This window comes from Delphinapterus leucas, chromosome 5, assembly GCF_059928025.1.
Source record: "Delphinapterus leucas isolate spDelLeu-1000000601 "Yukka" chromosome 5, BTC_Dleu_Yukka2, whole genome shotgun sequence".
Lineage (NCBI taxonomy): Eukaryota > Metazoa > Chordata > Mammalia > Artiodactyla > Monodontidae > Delphinapterus > Delphinapterus leucas.
In genome coordinates, this window is record NC_143133.1 from 1,451,503 (window position 1) to 1,476,114 (window position 24,612).

Below are 24,612 nucleotides of genomic sequence, written 5' to 3' on the forward strand. Positions count from 1 at the left end.
ATATCACTGAATGCCTATATCAGGTGATGGAAGAAATTTTCACCTATTGAGGTTTGGAGAAGTCATCCTGGCTTACACATGATCTGGCTTGAACTTTATGCTAACTAGCACAGCCTCTCTTATGACCTGTCAAATAGGCATTGTACATCTGCTTAAACAGTACAGAAAAGAATGCATTTAGAAATCAAAATGGGGCAACTGTGGTTCAGGCATCCAGGATGAAGTTGGGTGGCCAGTGTGGATGTGGTTTCAGACACATTCCTACATCACTGAGAATATGAATTTCCTGAACTGGATAAAGCTCCAGGACACCACCAGCCATTCTCAAAACCATATCTGCTAGCAGCTGCCAGCTGCAACCTTATGGTCTCAAGGTCCCCCCCAACCCCCGCTTGTAACTATGCAACCATCTCAGACCCCAACTAATCCATGCTTAACAAGCACCCTTACTTCTTGCCACATCCAATTATAATTCCCTATAGACAACTCATGCAACTAACTGTAACCTTGAGTTTTTTGCCTTCATATACCTCCCCCATTTTGTAGTCTGACAGAACACAACTTAAGTGCTTCTTGAATCTGTGTCTCCTGGGCTACAGTCCTCAGTTTGGGTCAAACAAAACTCTTTTCTATCTTATTTTAGATTGTTAATTAATTATTTCCATTGACATCAGGAAAGAAGAAAGATGGTCCCAACTCCAAAAGGGACATGGAGAAACAGGGCATTTATTTTAAAATAACTCACAGGGATGTAATGTGCAGCACAGGAAATATAGTCAATAATATTGTGATAACGCTGTATGGTGTGTAATGTTAAAATATCAAATCACTATGTAGTACACCTAAAACTAATATAATATTGCAAGTTAACTATACTTCAATTTTTAAAAAAGGTGAAACAGGACCCTGTCAGAGGAACTGCAGGGATTCCACGAGCTGTTGCTGAGAGAGAAAAGCGAGAGGCAGAAAAATAAAATTCTAATTCTGTAAAATAAGAATGACAAAGTCATTTTGTGTCTCTGTATATCTATCTATCTATCTATCTATCTATATATATAGATAGATAGATATGGGTCTGTATAAGATTTTATTATAAATCTGGAGGAAAATATGGATGTACACTCTATAGGCTGCTAACATGAGCTTCCAATGGCACTGGGCCTGAGGCTAAGGGGCTGAGATATGGATGTAGTGAGGGAGTGTCTGCAATAAAAAAACATGTATGATATAATCCCAGTCATGTAAATGTGAGTGCACGCACATACGTGTGTGCATAAAGAAATAGAGTATGGTCACTAAAATGTTAATGATGTGGCATTTCAGGTGACTTTTACTTTGTTATTTATATTTTTATCTATTGTTTGAAGTCTTTAGAATTATATATTATTTGTATAATGAAAAAGCCATTTTAAGTATAGCAAACATTATATATTTTAAAAATTAAGGGGCAAAAGAAAAATGGAGAAAAACAACTCAGTATTTTACAAAGGGTTGATCTTTATTATATAAAGAGCTTTTCCATACCTATAGAAAAAAATATACATCCTCCAGAGACATGTGCAAAATGACATGAACAGACAACTCACAGAAGAATAACTTTTATATAGTCAACCTCACTTAATGTTTAAAGGAACAGATATTTAAAGATCAAGCCATGAACTAGTAATCAAAATGAAGACTCCCTGTACTGGCAAGGATGTAGGGAACCAAACATTTTACAAATTGATTGGGAACGTAAAACTTTTTTTTCTCTGGAGGACAATTTGGCAACGCAAAGCCTTAAAAATACACATATACTTTGACTCAGAAGGTCCATCTCCAGGAATTTATGCTATGGAAATCAACAGAAAAACATACCAAAAATATTTGTACAAGTAAGTTTATGGCACATATAAAATAATTAAAACTGAAAACGATCTAAATGACCCTCAATAGGGACAGCCACTAAGTAGAGTACAATGCAGCTGTTAAAATGATGATGTACACTTTGAGTCAAAGGTGGGGGCCAAATGCACACATGATGTTTATCTCCTTTTTCAAAAAATTCAATTGAAATAACAGAAAAATAAATAAGTAAAACTACAGCATCCCAGAAAACCTGGGAGGAGTGCTACCCGCAAGCCCGAGACGTGAGAAATTTCTGGAAGAGAATAAAGCTCAGCAAGAGATAATCAGAGAGGACACAGGTTCGAGCCCTGGTCTGGGAAGATCCCACATGCCGCAGAGCAACTAAGCTTGTGAGCTGCAACTACTGAGCCCGTGTTCCACAACTACTGAAGCCTATGCACCTAGAGCCCGTGCTCTGCAACAAGAGAAGCCACCGCAATGAGAAGCCTGCACACCACAATGAAGAGTGGCCCCCGCTCGCCACAACTAGAGAAAGCCCGCGCAGCAACAAAGACCCAACGCAGCCAAAAAAAAAAAGAGAGATAATCTGGGGAAGCCACCTATCCAGTACAAATCTGAAAATGAAGAATGGGGTGGGAAGAGGTGTCTGTCCCTCCTGCCCTCAGCACCAGAGTGCGTGACTCTCTGGATGTGAAGACCCCCCCACTAACTCAACACTTCACACGTGTAGTGTCCTGATCCCCCACTAAGTGCCCAAAACATAGTATGTGCTACTAGAGAATGGACTTGAGGACACGGGGAGAGGGAAGGGTAAGCTGGGACAAAGTGAGAGAGTGACATGGACGTCTATACACTACCATAAAAATTTTTTTAAAAAACCACAAAAAAAACCATAGTATGTGCTAAATGAACATTGGCTGAATTAATAACAGAAAAAACTCCACAGCCTATCAGTATGGGGTCTCCTTTTACAAACAAAAAGTGCACAGACAAACACACATCTAGGCAAAACTGCAGTCCCGACACAGAAACAGGCATTTAACAAGAGCTAACTTACAGGATGCTTGGCTGACAGTCTTCCGGTCACGGTTCCAGTCTGGTTCCACGTGGAGGAAACGGAGCCCTTTATCAGTTGGAAAGAATCAGCTTATGCTCTGACAGTGCCGTGCGAAGTCACAAACACGCTGGCCCCTTCAGCACACAACGCTCACTGCTCCGTCCAGAGAACCAGGAGCCACGGGCCCTACACTCCCAACCCAACGTCCGTGGGGTTACAAATTCCTGCATGTGATCAGGGTGAAGGAGATTCTCCCCCAGGCTATGCAGAAGCTGCAGTAGGACACGTGGGCTGACGTGCCATGGGGATCGCAGTGTGGACTCAAGGTGGGGCTGTGCACCCCAGACCGGGGCTGTCACTTGCTGTGTGGCCGCAGACAAGTCACAGAACACCTCTGACTGCAGACTCCTCGTGCATGAACTAAAACAACATGTCCCTCAAATGACTATGGAAAAGAGATGCAATAACAGATGTGAAAGCACGTGGTCAGCAGTAGAGCTTCCACATGAATATGAGATTTTAAGGTATAATGTCAACTTATGCTATAGACCTAAATGATAACAAAATCATGGTTCATAGTTTCAAGAATATTAGATTATTTAAAGAAATTCTACATGTATCTGAACCCATGTGTAAGCCATATTCCCAATCATGATATCTTTTTTCTTAGCTTTAGTTACCTTTTTCATGCAAGCTAGTAATCCATCTACAAAGGTTGACTTGATCTTGTGAACCTAGATTACAAGACAAAAGTAATCACTTTCTGTGTTTAAGTGTTTAAATTAGGAACAAGTGTCAAAGCAGCGTCTCACAGAGTGCTGGGCATGTGTCACTGATGTCACCTCAGGTGACTCCAGGAGGCCCTGAAATGGCCTTATGTGGTGCCCAGAATTAAATAACAATGACCAACAGAGAAAGACGTCACCCTACCCCTTTTAAAATAAACTTTGTCCTGGAATAATTCTTTTTAGAGAAAAGTTGCAAAGATATAGGGAGAGTTCCCGAGTCCCAGCACCCAGTGTCCCCCGTGGGGCCTCTTTCAGTTCAGGTGCTACCATTTACCCACCACCACCCCCCCCAACCCCACGCACACACAGCTGCCCAGCCCTAACAAGGACAGCAGTAAATAACGATGGTCCGAGCAGCAGCAAGTCATACCTGTGAACAGATGGCAGGTATGTGAACGGGGAAAAGAGGAGGAGCTAGAAGCGTAGCTAGAGAGAGGGGCATGACCATAAGTCAGTAAGTGTCAATGCGAGATGATAAAACACCACCAGGCCGGGAGAGGGAGGAGGCTTGTGTGACAGGCTTCTGAACTCGGCACTGATGGAAGCCGAAGTCACACTGTGGCCACATGAGGATGACACACCAAATACTTCCTTCAGAATTTTTGTTTGTCCTCTTCCATTTACGACTCCTCTGATTCACAGCAGGGCTGTTTGTAGACCTGAGGAATATCATGCCTGGGTACAAGAAGCAGTGCTAATATGAGGTCCACGTGAACAAACTGCATTCCCTTTAGGACACTGTCAGGGCTACTTCAGCGATGATGGATTTTGTGAACAGAGACGGTGCCATATGGGCCCCCTTCATTACCAACTTACTGACCAAAAAAAAAAAAATCTAACTTACCTGCCTATATTCCAAAATTATTTTGGGTAATGGATGAAGGTCTTGCAGAGCGTTTAACTAAAAAATAAGAATAAATATCACCAATATAATTCCTTCATTTAATTTTAACATTCCAAACACTTATTTTCAGCTGGAAAAGTCCTAATAATAAATGGTCTATCTTGAGCATATTTTCCAAAATGAAGACTCATAATAAACTCAGTTTATCAAGTGTCTTAATTTTAATCCCTTACAGAATCATTATTGTACACTTGGGAGCTAAAGGCACTTCACATGAGCTCGGAAATAAGATTCCTCTTGAGATTTAAATTCCTGAAATCTAAATCCAGGGCATGTAAAACACCATGTAGGACAGTAAACTAGGAAAATGCCTACAAATGTGTAACTCAATAGTTTAGGAACCCCAACATCTGAATCACAGTTATCGAGCACAAAGTCAGGAAGGTAACACTGGAATATGACTATGGGTTTTAAATTTAATTTTAAAAAGTCAAAATACAACGTACATAAAGCACAAGATCATGTAAACACGGTTTGTTAAATTATCACAAAATGAACACACCTGGGTACTGCCACCCAGAGGGAACATCCCAGGTTCCCAGGCAGGCCTCTGGCCCTCCCCCAGAGGTAACCAGCCCCCTGGCCTCCACCAGCAAGACCACTTATTCCAGTTTTTTGTTTGTTTGTTTTTTGTTTTGCAGTACGCGGGCCTCTCACTGTTGTGGCCTCTCCCGTTGCGGAGCACAGGCTCCGGACGCGCAGGCTCAGCGGCCATGGCTCACGGGCCCAGCCGCTCCGCGGCACGTGGGATCCTCCCAGACCAGGGCACGAACCCGTGTCCCCTGCATTGGCAGGCGGACTCTCAACCACTGCGCCACCAGGGAAGCCCTTCTTCCAGTTTTTGAGCTTTGTATCAATGGAATAGGATAGGTACTCTTTGTGTGTGGCTTCTTTCGTTCAACATTCTGGTTTTAAGGTGGTCCTTGTTGTATGATTTACTTGCACTGCTGTATGGAATTATTTGAATGCAGGACAGTTATTTACCCATTCCACCCCTGATGGACATGTGCGCTGTTTCCACTGCAGGGCTATTACAAAGAGTGCTGCTGTGAACATTCTGGTGCACAGATTTTGGTTAACACACGTCCACGGTTCTGTTGAACATGTACGGAAAGAGGAGAGAGGCGCTGGGTCACCTGTAGCAGAGCTGATACCAGCCAGTTCTCCAAGGTAAACACAATGGATTTTGTCCCCATCAGCAGCACATGAAAGTTCTCCTTGTTCCACATCTTCGCCAACACATGTTCTCCTAGGTCTTAATTTTAGCCATTCTGGCAAATGTGAAGTGACATTTCAATGTAGTTTTAGTGTGTATTTCCCTGACTAATAAAGTCAGACATGATTCAAATGTTTATTGACCAATTGTATATCTCCTTTCATTAAACCCTGTTCATGTTTTTGTCATTTAAAACGTTGGTTTGTATGTCTTTTTCTTCTTGATGTGTAGGAATTCATTTTTCTGGACAGGGCTTTCTTTAGTTGGCTATATTTAGTGGAAATATCTTCTACCCCTCTGTGGCTTGGTCTTTTATTTGTTTAATAGTGTCTTTTTTATTTATTTATTTTTTAAAATTTTATTTACTTTTGGCTGCATTGGGTCTTTGTTGCTGCACAAGGGCTTTCTCTAGTTGGGGCGAGCGGGGGCTACTCTTCGTTGCAGGTGTGCGGGCTTCTCATTGCGGTGGCTTTTCTTGTTGTGGAGCACGGGCTCTAGGCACTCAGGCTTCAGCAGTTGTGGCGCACAGGCTCAGTAGTTGTGGCTCGTGGGCTGTAGCGTGCAGGCTCAGTAGTTGTGGTGCACAGGTTTAGTTGCTCTGCGGAATGTGGGATCTTCCCGGACCAGGGATCGAACCCGTGTTCCCTGCATTGGCAGGCAGATTCATAACCACTGCGCTACCAGGGAAGTCCAATAGTGTCTTTTCATAAATGGAAATTCTTAATTTTACTATTGCCCAATTGATCAATCTCTTCCTTTATGGCTGATGCATCTTGTGTCCTGTTTAAGGATGTTTAACTACCTCAAGGCCTTGAAGATATTCTCTTATGGTATCTTCTACAATCTTTGTTTTACTTTTTATATTTAGATATACAATTCATTTGAAATTTATTTTTGTATATGGTGTGAAACAGGGGTCAAGATGTACTGGCCCCTTATGTAATGAGCCCTCCCTCTCAGAGAACATGCACTTTATACACACATGTGCAGGTCTGTTTGTAGATTCCCTATCCTGGACCATTTGTCTATTTGCTTATCCTTGAATTGACACTACTTCGTACTGATTAATTAATTCCTCATAATTTCTATTGCTTCATGATTAGTCTTGATATCCAACAGACTAAGTCCTTCAATAGTGCTTTTTCCCAAGACTATCTTGGCTTTTCTTAGTTGTTTGCATTTCCCTACAAATTTGGGATCATTCTGAATCTAAAAATCAACTTGGGGGAGAACTGATGACATAACTTTAATGTACTAGCATGAGCCACGGAACTGCATCACTCTCTATTTAATAGACTGAGGTCACGGAGTCTTGGCCAGCCATAGAACATAAACAGGAGGGCCAACACTGGTGTCCTCGGAGCAGGGCTCTACCCAGGGGGAGGACTCCTGCCTTGGTGTAATCCAGAACTGCAGTTTCTCAGAAAAGCTATCCCTAGCGGGATGAAAGTGCATGAAAATACTTAGCCAAGAAAACTGCTTAAGATCAACTAACTCTCTTTATCCTGATACCTTACTCACGAAATAACTTTCTAACCACAGTCTCCCTGTATATCTCGAATCGAGCTGTCTGAGAACACTTGAAAAGGATGAAGTGTTTGATCTCATAACGCTTTGGATAAAGCCCTGCCGCGCTGGTTCATGATCAGAGGCGGAGTGCCGTGGCCGTTGCCGCTCTACAAGCCTTATCAAACGCTCCCTCTGTTGGCTCCTGACCCCACATTCTTCTCAGCTCCCTTCTCTCTCTGTGGTCGTTCCATAGCCTCTGCTCGGCACCTCTTCTCTCTCTGACCCCTAAATGTCAGTTTCTCAGAGTTCAGTTCTGTGGTTATCAGTGCTGGCTGCTTCTAGAATCAGCGGGGGAGCTTCAAAAACATGTCTGGGGCTTCCCTGGTGGCGCAGTGGTTAAGAATCTGCCTGCCAATGCAGGGAACACAGGTTCGAGCCCTGGTCCCGGAAGATCCCACATGCCATGGAGCAACTAAGCCCGTGTGCCACAACTACTGAGCCTGTGCTCTAGAGCCCATGAGCCACAACTGCTAAAGCCCTCGCGCACCATAACTGCTGAAGGCCACATGCCTAGAGCCCGTGCTCTGCAATGAGAAGCCACCAAGATGACAAGCCCACGCACCACAACGAAGAGTAGCCCCCGCTCACCGCAACTAGAGAAAGCCCACGTGCAGCAACAAAGACCCAACTCAGCAATAAATAAATAAATAGATAGATAGATAGATAAATAAGACATTATTAAGCAAGACTAATCCATAAAAAAAAAAAATGTCTGGGCTGGGCCACGCAGCCCACAGACTCTGATTTTGTGGATCAGTTGTGGGCCTGGGCATGAGTGTTTTTCCGAAGCTCCTGCCAGGGTAGAGGACGACCATCCCAGGGCCAACTACTTCCAGGTGTGCATCTCTAACACAGGACTTCTCCTCACAGACCCAACTGCTCTGTATCGATGTTTTGTGCACACATCTGTCTTCACATGTCCAAGGCTGAACACTTGACCCCCAGCCCCCGTAAACTGTTCCTCTCTTGGTTTTCTCTGGGCAGCGGCCATGGCTATCTGCTCAGGTGCACAACTAAGGAAACCAGGAGTCACTCTGCATTCACACTCATGTGAACTCACACTCAGAGAAGCTCCTTCCTGTTCTCAAAATGCTCTGAGCATGTGTTTGCTCTGCTCCATCCTCACTGCCATCGCCTGGACACTGAGCCAGCAGTGCCCACGCTGCAGCAACAGCCTATTAATGGGACTCCTCCATTCTCCAACCAGTGACGAGAGTGGTCTTTTTAAAACATAGCTAACGCCTGTCAGAATGGCCACAATCCAGGACACCGACACCACCACGTGCTGGCGAGGGTGTGGAGCAACAGGAACCCTCGTCACTGCCGGTGGGAACCAGAATGGTGCAGCCACACTGGAGGACAGTTTGGTGGTTTCTTACAAAACTAAATATACTTTTACCATACAATCCAGAAATCAGGCTATTTATTTACTCAAATAAGATGGAAACTTATGTCCACGTGAAAACCTGAACACAAATGTTTTACAGCAGTTTCATTCATAGCTGCTAAAACTTGGAAGCACCCAAGATGTCCTTCAATAGGTAAATAGATAAATAAAACTGTGGTTCATCCAGACAATGGAATATGATTCTGTGCTAGAAAGAAATGAGCTGTGAAAAGACGTGGAAGAAACTTAAGTGCATATTGCTAGCTGAATCAAATCTGAAAAGGCTACATAATGTATAATTCCTATATGACATTCTGGAAAAGACAAAACTATGGAAACAGTAAAAACAGTGGTTGCCAGGGGTTGAGGGGAGAGATGAGTAGGGAGAACAGAGGCTTTTTAGGGCAGTGAAACCACTCTGTTCGATACTCTAATGGTGGATACGTGTCATTACACATTTGTCCAAACCCACAGCCTGTATAACACCAAGAAGGAACCCTAATGCACACTACAGACTTTGGGCAATGATGATGCGTCAGCGTGGGTTCATCAGCTGTAACAAATGTAGCCCCTGGTGGGGCATGTTGATGGTGGAGGAGGCTGTGTGTGTTTGGGCTGGGGAGGGGGTATATGAGACTTCTCCATACCATCTGCTCAATTTTGCGGTGAACCTGAAACTACTCTAAAACACAAAGTCTAATAAAAGCATATCTAAGCTCATAGTTGCGCCCTTACTTGAATTGTTCCAGGCTGTCCATCTCACCAGAAGACCACACCCCTTCCCACGGGGAGGGGAACAGGGAGGGTGAAGGGAAGTGGGAAGGAGCCCTAATTTTGCACTGAGAACCATGTGCACATGTTGCCTAGCGCAGGTTCATCTTTTTAAATGTACAGAATAGTGTGACTTGTTCAGCTAAGTAAGAGATTAAAGTTAATATAATATGATTCATGTCTTTGTGAAGAAAAATTCAGGGCATCGTCTGAATTCTGTGCACAGTGAAGCACCTCGACACCAGAGGAGAATCACATTTCCTCTCTTCTGTTGTTGGTTGTCTGGGAGAGCTAAGGAGTAGCAAAGGGAAGGGCAACACTGCCAGCTGGTGCCCAGATGGAGAATAAATCAGGCCAAGACCCCCAGCTCAGGTGCAGTCCGAGTGGAAACGTGTGCTTTCCCAGGTTCTGTCACCCCTGGGACTTGAGGGCACACTGCCACGTGGCGTTGAAACCCACTCCAGAGTCTCTCCAGCAAGGTGGGTCCTGCCCCTTGCCCTCGCTGTGCTCTGTGAACACACAGCCGACAGTTCAGCCCCAGCAAGTGCTAGTTCTAGGCCATTTGGTTCTGGGGATGTAGTGAACAAGTCAGATGAAGTCTTTGATCTGTGCAACCTACATCCTACTGGAACAAGCAAACGAGTGACTAGGTAACTTTATTTTTTTAAATTTTATTGGAGTATAGTTGACTTACAATGTTGCATTAGTTTCAGGTGTACAGCAAAGTGATTCGGTTATACACACACATGTGTTCCTTCTTTTTAGATTCTTTTCTCATATAGGTTATCATAGAATACTGAGTAGAGTTCCCTGTGCTCTACAGTAGGTCCTTGTTGGTTTTCTATCTTATATATAGTAGTGTGTGTATGTTCATCCCAAGCTCCTGATTTATCCCTCCCCGCCACGTTTCCCCTTTGGTAACCATAAGTTTGTTTTCAATATCTGTAAGTCTGTTTCTGTTTTGCAAATTAAGTTCATTTAAATCATTTTTTAAAAATTAGATTCCACACATGAGTGATATCATGTGATATATACCTTTCTCCGTCTGACTCACTTCACTTATTATGATAGTCTCTAGGTCCATCCATGTTGCTGCAAATGGCATTATTTCATTTTTTATGGGTGAGTAGTATTCCATTGTATATATGTACCACAGCTTCTTTACCCATTTCTCTGCTGATGGACTTTTAGGTTGCTTCCATGTCCTGCCTATTGTGAACAGTGCTGCTATGAGCACTGGGATGCATGCACCTTTTCTAACCATGGTTTTCTCTGGATAGATGCCCAGTAGTGGGACTGCTGGATCATACGGTAGTTCTCTTTTTAGTTTTCAAAGGACCCTCCATACTGTTCTCCACAGTGGCTGTACCAACTTACCTTCCCACCAGCAGTGTAGGAGGGGTCCCTTTTCTCCACGCCCTCTCCAGCATTTTGGCAAGTTGTGTGCAGAAAACAAATCGAGGTGAAGGAATAGGTTGTGGCTGGGGGTCTTACTGTCACCTGTGGCCAGAGGAGGACTTTCTGGAAGCAATACTTAAGCTGGCAATCAGAAGACAGCTGAGCACACTCCGTGGGAAGAGTTTCCAGAACGAGGAAGGAGCCTGTGAGAAGTGTCCTCAGTGGGGTGCTGGGAGTGAGGAGTCAGGGAGGTCAAAGAAGGGCCAAGTCCAGACCCAGGGCCTGGGGGAGGCACACCCGAGAGCTTGGATGTTATTCTAAGTGGCATGGAAAGCCACTGGGGGACTTCCCTCGTGGCACAGTGGCTGGGAATCTGCCTGCCAATGCAGGGGACATGGGTTCGAGCCCTGGTCCAGGAAGATCTCACATGCCGCGGAGCAACAAAGCCCGTGCGCCACAACTACTGAGCCTGCACTCTAGAGCCCGCGAGCCACAACTACTGAAGCCCGTGAGCCTCGAGCCCACGCTCCACAACAAGAGAAGCCACCGCAATGAGAAGCCCACGCACTGCAACCAAGAGTCGCCCCCGCTCGCCCCAACTACAGAAAGCCCATACACAGCAACGAAGACCCAGCACAGCCAAACAAAAAAAAGAAAGCCATTGAAGTTGAAGGCAGGGGATCAACATGACTTTTCTAACACTTTTAAAAGATCATTCTGCCTGGATGTGACGAGTCACCAGCAGGGGTAAGCTCACTGCTGGCTCCCAAGGACCAGGAGGGGGACACTGACCAGGGTGGGGAAGGCTTGGGGAAGAGGGAAGATGCGAGCCCCTCTCGGGAGCAGCGCTCCCCAGGGGTGGGCGTTCACTCGGTGACTGATGCCTGGGCCCCGAGGGCCAGGTGTGGGGACAGTTGGCAAGCGTGGTGCCCCGCCAGGGCTGAGACGAGCAGGAAGTGCGGGGCTGGAAGGGCGATGTGCACAGAGGAGTCTGGAGGGAAGCGTTCCTCGGCTGCAAAATCCAACGCTGAACAAGGCACAGAAAGGATAAGCTGGAGCCTCCACAGCCGGCCCTCAGCAGAGCAACACGTGTCCTCTCGCCCACTGGCCAAGCTCCTCGCTGCGGGCTTCCAGCGGTATCATTATACTCACGGGGTTCTGAATATCTATTCACACCCTGCCATTTGATTAAAGCAGCATCTCACTACACCCTGTCTTTTAAAAAATGCATTCCTCTCAAGGGAAGGGCAGCTAAATTTTTCTAAAACAAACTTGGGGAAAGGAGAAGACTGATGACTTTTCCCATTTCCAGTCTCTTATGAGGGCATGAAACAAAGAAGTCATGACTACATTGTCAAGAATTTGGTTTCCAGAACAAAGTTCCATCAAATTATCCTCTGCAGGAAATCAAGGCAATTTCTTGCCTCTGGAAAACTGTACCATAAGCCTCTTTGTCCTTCCTTCATAACTGAAGGGCAACCTTGGGGTGGGGGCACCTCTCCTGCCGCAGAAAGGAAGTGATGGAACGGAACTGCTCCGTGGTGGTTGCTGCCGGCTTGTGCCACCACAAGGAGCACGGGGCTCTGCAAGGGACTCGCACGTGGTGGGAGGTGCTATTGTCTCGGAGAGTGAGGGGACACTTGTCGACCCTTACCACGGCTTCTGATGTGGACGGGTGTCTCCGGAGCCCAGTTTTGGGAAGAGTCTCCTGTGGACGCAGCAGGTGCAGCTGCAGCTGCAGCTTGCCAAACAGGATCTGCAACAAAAGCCATTTCACGTGATGAGCGGGTCCCAGATTTGAGAGGACCTGAACATCACTATAACAGAGTTAAAGCAACCAGCCAGAGGGGACACACCTGACTAGCTGTGACAAAACGCTTAGATTCTGATTCAGTACTTTTCTTAGATGTAAAGGCTTTGAAGTAATGAATCTCAATGTGAAAGACATGAACAAGTTACATACTTTTCAGATGATCACATAAAATAATGTTTATAAAATCAGAATAAATCTCCCTGTAACCCCTGAACAGGAAGTATATTTAATAAAAGAACTGAAATTTAGCTTTACCTCTCGAAGCTGATTACTGCTTGTTATAAGAAACTGTTCTCCTGCAACAAAATGGGCTTCTTGCTCCAGTTCCTTGAGACGAGACTATGAATGTGACAGACACAGTGTTATTAATAGTTTTCACAACTTAAGATTATTTTTCTCAACATGAGATCTTGCAAGAATAAAAAATAATCTAAAATTTACCAAAATGGACATTACAAAATACATATTTTGACTCATGATGCAATACTCAGGCTCAGAATCGCTCTCTTAAGTGCAGTGGACCCAAGGAAACAAACTTAAAGAAGTAAAAATAGTAAATAACACACCAAAATGAAGGAGGGAAAGAAGAAGGAATTCTCCAGCAACATTATGACAAGTAAACGGATCCAGCATCAAACCATAAACCTCAAAACTTCCAAAGTATTCCAAGGCAGAAGAGCTAGGACCAAACTGCATGGTGACCCCAGTGATCATGATGCAGGACATTCCCTCCCAACAGAGGAGCAGCTGCAGCGGAAACAAGCAACAACGCTCTGAACAACCACACAAACTGGGGCACAGCCCAGGGCGAGGGGTGGGCGGCATGCAAGGCCCAGGTGGGAAAAGACAAGGCACCTTACGAAACAGCTGATAAATACGGTGCTGAGCAGAGCAGTAGGACATGCTGAATTTATGAACCCCTCACCCCCTCACCATTTTGGTCAGAAGAAAAGTAGAACATGACCAGGACTTTAAAAAAATTATTATAGGGACTTCCCTGGTGGCGCAGTGGTTAAGAATCCACCTGCCAATGCAGGGGACATGGGTTTGAGCCCTGGTCTGGGAAGATCCCACATGCCGCGGAGCAACTAAGCCCATGAGCCACAACTACTGAGCCCACAAACCACAACTACTGAAGTCCACGCACCTAGAACCCGTGCTCCAAAACAAGAGAAGCCACAGCAATGAGAAGCCCATGCACCACAACAAAGAGTAGCCCCTGCTCACTGCAACTAGAGAAAGCTCGCATGCAGCAACGAAGACCCAATGCAGCCAAAAATAAATAGATAGATTTACATATTTAAAAAAATATTATAAAAGAAAAGAGAGAGCAGAGTGTAAATCAACCAACTCTGAGGAAATGTCATCTGCACTCTACAAGAACTGCCTTTCGGCTGAAACACTGAAAGACGCTTACAAATAGGAGCAGGACAAGTATGATACAAAAAGCTAGCACTAGGCAAAAAGAAGAACCCACAGACAATGCCCTCAGTTAAGGTATGCCAGAATTCTATAGTCAAGGGGACAAATGATGAAAAGAAAAACAAGGAACAAAGCATGAAAAAACAGATAATGGGGACTTCCCTGGTGGTCCAGTGGCTAAGACTCCGCACTCCCAATGAGGGTGCACGGGTTTGATCCCTGGTCAGGGAACTAGATCCCACATGCCGCAACTAAGAATTCGCGTGCTGCAACTAAGGAGCCCACCTGCTGCAACTAAGACCTGGCACAACCAAATAAATAAATAAAATATTTTTTTAATGTGTTAAGTGGCTTTTTCTTATTCACAGGAGTTATCTACAGAGTCTGCATATGAGTCTTTTATCACACGCATTGAAAGTACAATCAAAATCCCAGCTGGTTTTTAAAAAGTAGATCAGAGAATTTTATATGGAAATGCGAAGAACCTGGATTGATAAATACCATGTGGAAGAACAAAGATGGAAGACTGTAGGATATCAAGACATATTATAAGCCTACAGTAACTAAGCCAGGGGAGTAGTAGCACAGGGACACACACACAAAACAAAAAAACAGAAAAGAGTCCAGAAAAAACCCTACACGTACACAGTGACCTGATTTATGACAAAGACACTACTGTAATTCTTAGTGCAGGAAACAGTGGCACTTTTAATAAATTGTGCTTAACTGAATGGAAATCCATCTGGGAAAAATCTTAACTGTACTTTATACCATGCAGAAAAATTAATTTGAAGTGGAGGATAGGCTTAAAATAATACAGCTTATACAAGAAAACACAGGAGAATATCTTTACTAGAGGTCAGACAAAGAGTACTTAGCACACAAAAATTCTCAAACATTTAAGAAATGGTTCATTGGACTTCATGAAAATGAAGAAATTCCGTTCATCAAAGGACATAGCTATTGAGAGAGTAAAAAGACAAGCTGTAGACAAAGACAGGGCCAGACAGTAAATACTTCAGACTCTATGGGTCACATATGGTCTCTGTCACATATTCTTCTCTACTTTTGTTTGTTTTTTAAAAATTGTAACAACCACTCTTAATTTCAGGCCATATGAAAACAGGCCACAGGATGGATTTGGCCTATAGACCACTGTTTGTCAAACCCTGGACTGGGAGAAAGTACTTTCAATATATCTTACAAAGGACCCACATACAGAATATATAAACAATTCCTATAAGTAAATAAGAAAAAGCTGACATAAACTTTTAAATAGGCAAGTTCTTTGAAAAATTGGATCACAAAAAGAATATATCCAAAATACCATCAAGCATATGAAAAGGTGCTCACTATTATTACTTATCAGGGAAATGCAAATTAACTCCACAATGAAATGCGACTACAGACCCACCAGGATAGCTAAAGTGAAAAAGACTGACAGTACTGCGCTGGTGGGGATGTAGCAAGTGGGACTAGAAAATGTTACAACCAATTTGAAGGGCTATTTGGAAGTACCTACTATCGCTAAATGTACGCATACGCTGTAACCCAGCAATTCCACTTCTGGAGAGAAAACGAAGAGACAAGAGCTCTCTTATCCACCACAGGTTATAGTTACACCACATGAATAGTCGCAGCCACTGCGACCACAGTGCCCAACAATGGGAGCGGGTGTAAGGAAAGTATGGCACCTTCTTACAATAGGTGCTACAAGCAATTTTTATTGGCATGCACTTCTGCTACATTCAACCAAATTGGTGAATCCCACAGATAGAATGTGAGCAAAAGGAGCCAGAAGCAAAGAGCCCATGCTGTGTGGTTTACATGAAGCTCAGAATCACCAAGGACAGGGTCAGATGAATGGCTATCTGGGGGTACAGACTGGGAGGGGACAGGAAGGAGACTTCCGGGTGCTGGAAATATTCTATACCTTGATCTGGATGGAGGTTACATGGATGTGTACATATATAAAAATACGTCAAGCTGTACACTTAAGATTTGTACCAAGCAGATTCAGAGAAGATGGCAGAGTAGGAGGCACCTGTGAGGTGAGCCTCCATCTCCCACCTGGACAGCAACTGCAGGGGAAGAACCCTCTGATGTAACCGTCTGGGAACTCTGGAGTCTGCTGATGGCTTCCAGGGGAAGCCTTGGATGGTAAACCGCAGTTCATTTTGGTCAGTTTCAGCTCTCGGTACCATAGAAGCTACCCACCCCACCTCCCCCAGACAGGAGGCCCGAGGCCAGGAGGCCATGCACCTGTTTCTGGAGCAGCCTGCCCACAGCCTGCAGGAACCGGTGGGGCAAAAAAGACCCTGTACAGATATTGGGGGCCTCTGCTCTGGTCACTGGTTGCTGCTTCTGGTCACAGAGGTGCAGATGAACGGGCCCGCAGCCATTGCTGTTGCACCTCCCCCATTGTTGCAAGACCCTCCCCCTCCAGCTGAAGTGACTTCCAGGGGACTTAAAGGGCTAGTGCCTTTTTTAACCCCTCTGCATTTTTTGCTTTTTCTCCTTTGAAGCCAGATATTAAAGACAAGGACATTCAAAAATAACCTCACATACATGGGGAAAATTAGAAAGTGACCGTGCATGCCAAGGAAAAGGCTCAGAAAAGAACTGTGAAGACCTTAGGTTTACACTTTAGGTTGATCCTCAACACAGAGACAACCTACAGCAAATTAAAAAACCCAAGACGATAAACAGAAACAATAACACACAGAAAGAGCAAACTGTGGGAAAGGAGAGAATCTGATTTCCAGAGTTACCACATTATTAGATCCAAATGTCCAATGTTCAACAAAAATATCACAAGACAAACACAGAAACAGGAAAATATGGTGTATTCAAAGGAAAAAAAAAAAAACAGAAACTATCACTGAAAAAAAAGACCTAATGGCAGATATATACCAGACACCGTTAAAACAACCATCTTAAAGATGCTCAAAGAACTAAAGAAAGGTGTGAAGAAAGTCAAGAAAACAATGTGTGAACAAAATAGAAATATTAATAAAGAGACAGAAAATGTAAAAAGAAACTAAAAAAGAAATTTTTGGAGCTGAAAAGTATGATAATTGAAATTAAAAAGTCACTTGAGGGTTCAAAGGGAGATTTGAGCAGGCAGAAGAAAGAATCAGTGAACTTGAAGAGAGAATAATGAAAATTATTGAGGCTGAGGAGCAGAAAGAAAAAAATATTGAAGAAAAGTGAACAGAGCTTAAGGGTCCTGTGGGACACCATCAAGCAGACAAATACACACACTGTGGGAGCCCCAGAAGGAGAAGAGAAAGAAAAGGATAGCAAGAATATTTGAAGATATAATAGCTGAAAACCCCTCAAAAATTTTTTTACATCTTTATTGGAGTATAACTGCTTTACAATGTTCTGTTAGTTTCTGCTGTATAACGAAGTGAATCAGCTATATGTATCCATATATCCCCCATGCCCTCCTTCTTTTTTTAAATAAATTTATTTGTTTGTTTATTTATTTTTGGCTGTGTGGGGTCTTTGTTGCTGTGCGCAGGCTTTCTCTAGTTGTGCGAGTGGGGGCTACTCTTTGTTGTGGTGAACAGGATTCTAATCGTGGTGGCTTCTCTTGTTGCGGAGCACGGGCTCTAGGTGCAGAGGCTTCAGTAGTTGTGGCTCACCGGCTCTAAAGTGCAGGCTCAGTAGTTGCGGTGCATGGGCTTAGTTGCTCTGTGGCATGTGGGATCTTCTCATACCAGGGCTTGAACCCGTGTCCCCTGCATTGGCAGGCGGATTCTTAACTACTGCGCCACCAGGGAAGTGCCCTCCCTCTTGAGCCTCCCTCCCACCCTCCCTATCCCACCCTTCTAGGTGGTCACAAAGCACCAAGCTGACCTCCCTGTGCTACGCAGCTCCTTCCCACTAGCTACCTATTTCTTGCTGTGGTTTATGTCATAGAGTGTTCTGCCTATGTTTTCTTCTAAGAGTTTTATAGTGTCTGGCCTTAACCCATTTTGAATTTATTTTTGTGTATGGTATTAGAGAGTGTTCTAATTTCATTCTTTTACATGTAGCTGTTCAGTTTTCCCAGCACCACTTATTGAAGAGGCTGTCTATTCCCCACTGTATATTCTTGCCTCCTTTGTCAAAGATAAAGTGACCATATGTGTGTGGGTTTATCTCTGGGCTTTCTATCCTGTTCCATTGATCTATATTTCTGTTTTTGTGCCAGTACCATACTGTCTTGATTACTGTAGCTTTGTAGTATAGTCTGAAGTCAGGGAGCCTGATTCTTCCAGCTCCGTTTTTCTTTCTCAAGATGGCTTTGGCTATTTGGGGTCTTCTGTGTTTCCATACAAATTGTAAACTTCTTTGTTCTAATTCTGTGAAAAATGCCCTTGGTAGTTTGATAGGGATTGCATTGAATCTGTAGATTGCTTTGGGTAGTATAGTCATTTTCACAATGTTGATTCTTCCAATCCAAGAACATGTTATATCTCTCCAACTGTTTGTGTCATCTTTGATTTCTTTCATCAGTGTCTTATAATTTTCTGCATACAGGTCTTTTGTCTCCTTAGGTAGGTTTATTCCTAGGTATTTTATTCTTTTTGTTGCAATGGTAAATGGGGGTGTTTCCTTAATTTCTCTTTCAGAATTTTCATCATTAGTGTATAGGAATGCAAGAGATTTCTGTGCATTAATTTTTTATCCTGCTACTTTACAAAATCCATTGATTAGCTCTAGTAGTTTTCTGGTAGAATCTTTAGAAAACTAAAGATGAAAACTCCTCAAATTTGATGAAATACATGAATACAAACATCGAAGAAGCTCAAAAACTTCAAGTAAGATGAACTCAAAGAGATGAACATGAAGACATAATATGATCAAACTTTCAAAAGACAATGACAAAAGAGAATTTTGAAAGCAACGAGAGAAAAGTGTCATCACATACAAGGGATCCTCAATAAGATTATCCTCAGATTTCTCATCAGAGACATTGGAGGCCAGAAGACAGTCGGTTAATATATTCAAAGTGCTAAAAGAAAAAACTGTAAACCCAAAATCCTTATCTGGCAAAACTGTCCTCCAAGAGTGAGAGAGAAATTAAGACATTCCCAGATAAACAAAAGCTGAGGGAGATGTGAACACTACACCTGCCCTGGAAGAAATGCTCAAAGAAGTCCTGCAAGGTGAAATGAAAGGACACTATACAGTAACCTAAAGCCAAATGAAGAAATAATGATCTCAATAAAGGTAAATACGTGAATTATAAAAGCCAGTATTATAACAATTTGTAACTATACTTTTTGTTTTCTATATGATTTAAGAAAAAAACAATTATGAGTATAAAAGCTAGTAGTACTGTAACTTTAGTTTGTGACTCCAAATCTTCCTTTCTACATAATTTTAAAAAATTATTAGTTTACATTTTGGGACCCACAATGTATAAAGATGTAATTTTGTGACATGAATAACTGGAAGTGGGGGGACAGAGCTGTAAAAGAGCACAGTTTTTGTATGTCATTGAAGTTAAGCTCATATAAATTCAAATTAGAGTGTTATAACTTTAGGGTGTTAGATGTCATCCCCATGGTAACCACAAAGAAAAAACTATAGAATATATACAAAAGGAAATGAGAAAGGAATTTAAACATTTCTACAAGAAATCAACTAAACACAAAGGAAGACAGTAATGCAGGAAATGAAGGACAAAAAAGCTATAAGGCATATAGAAAACAAATAGCAAAATGATAGAAGTCCTTCCTTATCAGTAATTAATTAAATGTAAATGGATTAACTCTCCAATTGAAAGACAGAGATTGGCAGAATGGATAAAAAACCATGGTCCAACTATATGCTGTCTGCAAGAGACTCACTTTAAATTCAAAGAGACAAACAGGTTGAAATTGAAAGGATGGAAAAAGATATTCCATCCAAATATTAATGAAAACAGAACAGGGATGGCTGTATTAATATCAGACAAAATAGAACTTAAATAAAAACTGGTTACAAGAGACAAAGGATGACATTATATTTTCAATACAGCAAGGAGATATAATATAAGCATTTACATACCTAATGACAGACCATTAAAATATATGAAGAAAAACTAACAGAAATGAAGGGAGAAATGGATAGTTCTACAGTAATAGTTGGGGACTTGAATACCTCACTCATGATAATGGATAGAACAACCAAACAGAAGGTAAGTAAGGAAATAAGAACTTAAGCAATGATAAACCAACTAGAGCTAACAGACATGTACATAACACTCTACCCAACAATAACATGCGCATGGGATATTCTTCTCAAGTGAACATGGGATGTTTTCCAAAATAGACTACATGTTAGGCCACTAATTAAGTCTCAAGAGATTTTAAAAGACAAATATCATAGAAAGTATCTTCTCTGACCACAGCAAGTTCAAGTTAGAAATCAATAACAAAAGGAAAACTAGAAAATTCACAAAATTGTATAAATTAAACAACACACTTTTAAACAACCAAAAGATCAAAGAAGAAATAAAAAGCAAATTTAGAAATTATTTAGAGATGAATGAAAACAAAACCACAACATACCTGCATATGGGATGCAGCAAAAGCAGTGCGAAGGAGGAAATTTATAGCTATAAATGCTTATATTAAAAAACAAGAAAAATATGAACTCAATAACCTCACTTCACAACTTAAGGAACTAGAAAGAGAACAGACTAAACCCAAAGATAGCAGAGGAAGGACATAATAAACATGAGAGCAGAGTTAAATGAAATCGAGAATATAAAAACAATAAAGAAAATCAATGAAACCAAAATTTGGTTCTTTGAAAAGATCAACAAAATTGACAAACCTTTAGCTAGCTAGACTAAGGAAAAAAGAAAAGGCTCAAATTACAAGTCAGAAATTTAAGTGAAAAATATTATTATCAGGGAATTTCCTGGCAGTCCAGTGTTTAGGGCTCCGCACTTTCACTGCCAAGGGCCTGGGTTCAATCCCTAGACAGGGAACTAATCCCACAAGCCTCACAGTGAGGCCAAAAAAAAAAAAAAAAGAAATTACTATCAATTTTACAGAAATAAAAAGGATTATCAGAGAGAACTATGAACAACTGTACACCAGCAGAATGGATAACCTAGATGAAACTTTGATTTTGCTTCTTTAAAGAATCCAAGAAATGTCACCAACTACAAGGGGCAATGTCAGTGGGTATCCATTAAACCATGCACACATCCACATGGAGAGTACCCAGATGTGACGCTTGTTTCAATCCTTTCAAAGCGTGGTACTCCCCTGCAGGAGTCAGAGATAGGAGGAACAGTGCCAACATCAGTCTGGGACAAACAAGGAAGGGAAGAAAAGGAAAGTCACCCGAGAACTGACAAGGGGACCAACTCATCAGACAGGAGAGAGCTAACACATGTAAACAGTCTGACAGAAGAATGTACCCCAAGAAGTGCTGAAGTCCTCTTCATCTCTTCCTTGTTCACCTGAATGCTGTGGCTTTCCATCACTGTGATTCAAAACCAAAGCAGATAAAAATCTGTACTGCAGCAACAAATCATTTCTGAGAAAGACTGCAGCGCCAGGAGCAAGCCTCATCCCCCGATGAGGACCAAGATGACAGTGCGAGCTCGGCAGCGTCCATGAGGGTCAGTACTGGAGCCCAGCAATGGTGGCAGTGGGCATGGGGACACTCTGGATGGAGAGTCACCTCCGGCCACTCAGCTGCCATGCTGGGCGAGGCTCTGCTCTCCCAGGTGCCCAGCAGGACAGGGCGGGTCAGGGGCTAAGAGCAAAGGCAGAGCAGAGCCTGCAACAGTGCTTGCAGGGGGTTCTCACGAAGCAGAAGGGCCCATCACACCAGGACCAGGACAAGTGCTGACCTGGAAAACATCCAGACAGGCCTCCTCCCCCCACCACTGCTCTCAGGGCTGTGGGAGTCCGGCAGGACGCCTGCAGAACAGGCAGTACAGAAGCGATACCACGTGACCCAGATGTTAGAACCTTAGAGTCCTTCTAGCCCAAGAGGTGATGCGGTCCAATCCCTCTTGTTAGAGAAAGGGAAAGTTAAGGGCTCACTACCCCTTCAGTGCCCATATGATGCACTGCCCACCCCAAACTAAGTCAAGAGAAAACAGTCTTCCCAAAAGGTACAAAGAACTCTCTAGAAGGATGACTGGGCATCATCTTTAGGGTACCTTACCTGCCAAAATTGGTATCAGAGGAAGCTCCAAAGTACAAAACAGTTGCCATAAACCGTAAACCTGTTTCATAGGAAGAAATGACATCATTGTTACTTTTAAACTATTATTTCTACCTGAGTTTGCTGAACAGCCTACTTAATTTCATTGAGCAACTCCTCTGGTGGGCATGGTTGGTTCCCCTATCCTCCTTCCTAATAAAATCCCTATTTTTGTCAAGTATCCTATTTTATTACCAAGCCCTAGTAGAGATATTCAGAAATACCTGGTAGGACAAGTCCCACTCCCACTTTTCTTTCATCTTTCTTATTTTTAAGTGTGATTTAGGTATTTGTGGACTTTTAGTCTCCCATTTTAATTTCAAAATAGGTTTTCTGAATTCCCAAAACTTTAGAATTTTCCTTGATTTTGCACAGACTTTATAAATTAACATGGGGAGACGTGTACCACCACCTTCATCTACTCGGATCACCTCCCACGCTCTTTATCAGGGTTTCCATCTGAGAGCCCTCTGCCTCATCTGTCCTTCTGCTGTGCCCTCACCTTCTCGGCTGCCCCTAGGACCCATCCTCTGTCCTGCTCTTGACCCTGGAAGAAGGGTAGATGCCCTCCAGGCCACATCAGCCGGGCTCGTTCCCTGCCCTTGGGCTGGTTTTGCCCATTCAGGGGCAGGAGGAGAGGGAAGCGGGTTTCCCCTGCGCCAGCCCACAGTGCACTTCTGGCCCCAGTCCGTGGCCTGCAGCCACCACTTCTGGCACCCAGCTCCTGGCCAGCAGCCCCCTGCAGGGCCACTGCTTTCCCAGGGTCCCTGTAACAGCCCGCCCTTTGAGCCCAGGGGTGGAAAGCTTCCAGCCAGTGCCTGCCCTGCAGACTTCTCCGTCCCTTCTGGCCCCCCGACTCCTGCCCTGCCTGTGGTTCACAGCGCCTTCACTCAACCCTTCCTGACAGGTCCTTCAAATGACCTCTGCTTCCCAATGAGACTGAGTGGAGCTGTGTCCATCACTACTAACTGAAATAAACTCTTAGCTTTTACGTTAACTGCAGAGTTAGAGACATTCCAATTGAATTGAGTCTTTAAAAAAATGTTACAATTGTTGTCAACCTATAGAAAACATTTAAAAAATTTCAGGTCTTATCATCTGGACTGCCCTTCTATGAGTGATGCGCAGGTTCACTTGGCCTCAGAACCCCGTTTCCTGCACAAAGACACTGAGGGTACTGTTTCCTGTGAGCATGGTTGCGAATGAAAGACAGCCCTTGGACAGTGAAGTTACAATGAAATGCCTTGCCTTGAGCTGGGAACAAAGGCCCATCGTAAGTCTGTAGAGCACCCTCAGGTTCGCATGTACATTCTGATTCTTTAAAAGATCAAAAGAATTCAACATTAGGCACATTTGGCAGCAACGTTCATCACAATCTAGGAAGCGGCAGTGTTTCCTCGGCAGAGAGCACACGTCTGGTGCCGCCACCCATCGCCTCAAAGCAGAGCAGTTCCCACACTTCGGAAGATACTTTTCAGGCAAATTCAAGCTACCTATTGCTTTCTTACTTTCTCCCCAACCCAGTTTTCCTCATTTTACAGGAAATGACCCACAAAGGAGCTAAGTGCCCAAGGTGCAAAGATCGCGCATGGTGGTAGAGACAGACCTGGCCCCTCGGCTTGCCCCTCTACCCACCGTGGGCGTCTGGGAGCCTGTGCCTCGCCCACACTCATCGCCGGTCCCCGTCCCAGACACACACAGAGACCCTGGGAGGTGGGCCAACAGGGTCTGTGTCCAGCTGACCAGGAGGGCGGTGGTGAGCCGCGGCCCCGACAGTCAGTCGAATTCTGCCCCCCTGCGCAGAGCCCTGCGTCCCTACTGCACCCCTCCTGCTGCCACACGGCCCCCCAGACTCCAGGCGCCCGGCCTCAGTTTAGAGACACACACACCGCCACCCCCGCCACGATGATCGGCGGCTGGCTGTGCACCTCGCGTTTGTCTTGCCGCCATCCCGGGTCTTGGCTCTCCCGGGAACCACTAGCTGGGAGGCACCAAGAACACGTCCACGTGAACGCGTCGGCTGTGACCGGCAGACGGCCACCGCCCTGCTGCCTGAACGCGCCTCCCCGACGGCAGCGCTGAGCCGCGAGGCTTCCCTAGGACGGCTCGCACTCGGTGGCGGAGCTCCGGCCCCTCGCGGCTCAGCCCGGCCGCAGCTCGTCTCCCCACGGTCGTCATCTTCCTTCTCGCCATCCGAGGTCTCCCGCCTCCCCGACAGGAGCCACACTCTC

The 24,612-nt window shown here is 44.0% G+C and overlaps 1 non-coding gene across 1 annotated transcript; it reads right to left on the reverse strand.

Annotated features, from left to right (window-relative positions):
- Positions 1-3,981: 3,981 nt before the first annotated feature.
- On the reverse strand, positions 3,982-23,299 carry LOC111164819 (uncharacterized). Its single transcript, XR_016393179.1, has 5 exons — positions 22,343-23,299; positions 21,585-21,649; positions 13,007-13,090; positions 12,593-12,694; positions 3,982-4,594 (listed from the first exon to the last, which is right to left on the reverse strand). It is a non-coding gene; the product is annotated as an uncharacterized LOC111164819 (transcript).
- Between the last annotated feature and the right edge of the window lie 1,313 nt (positions 23,300-24,612).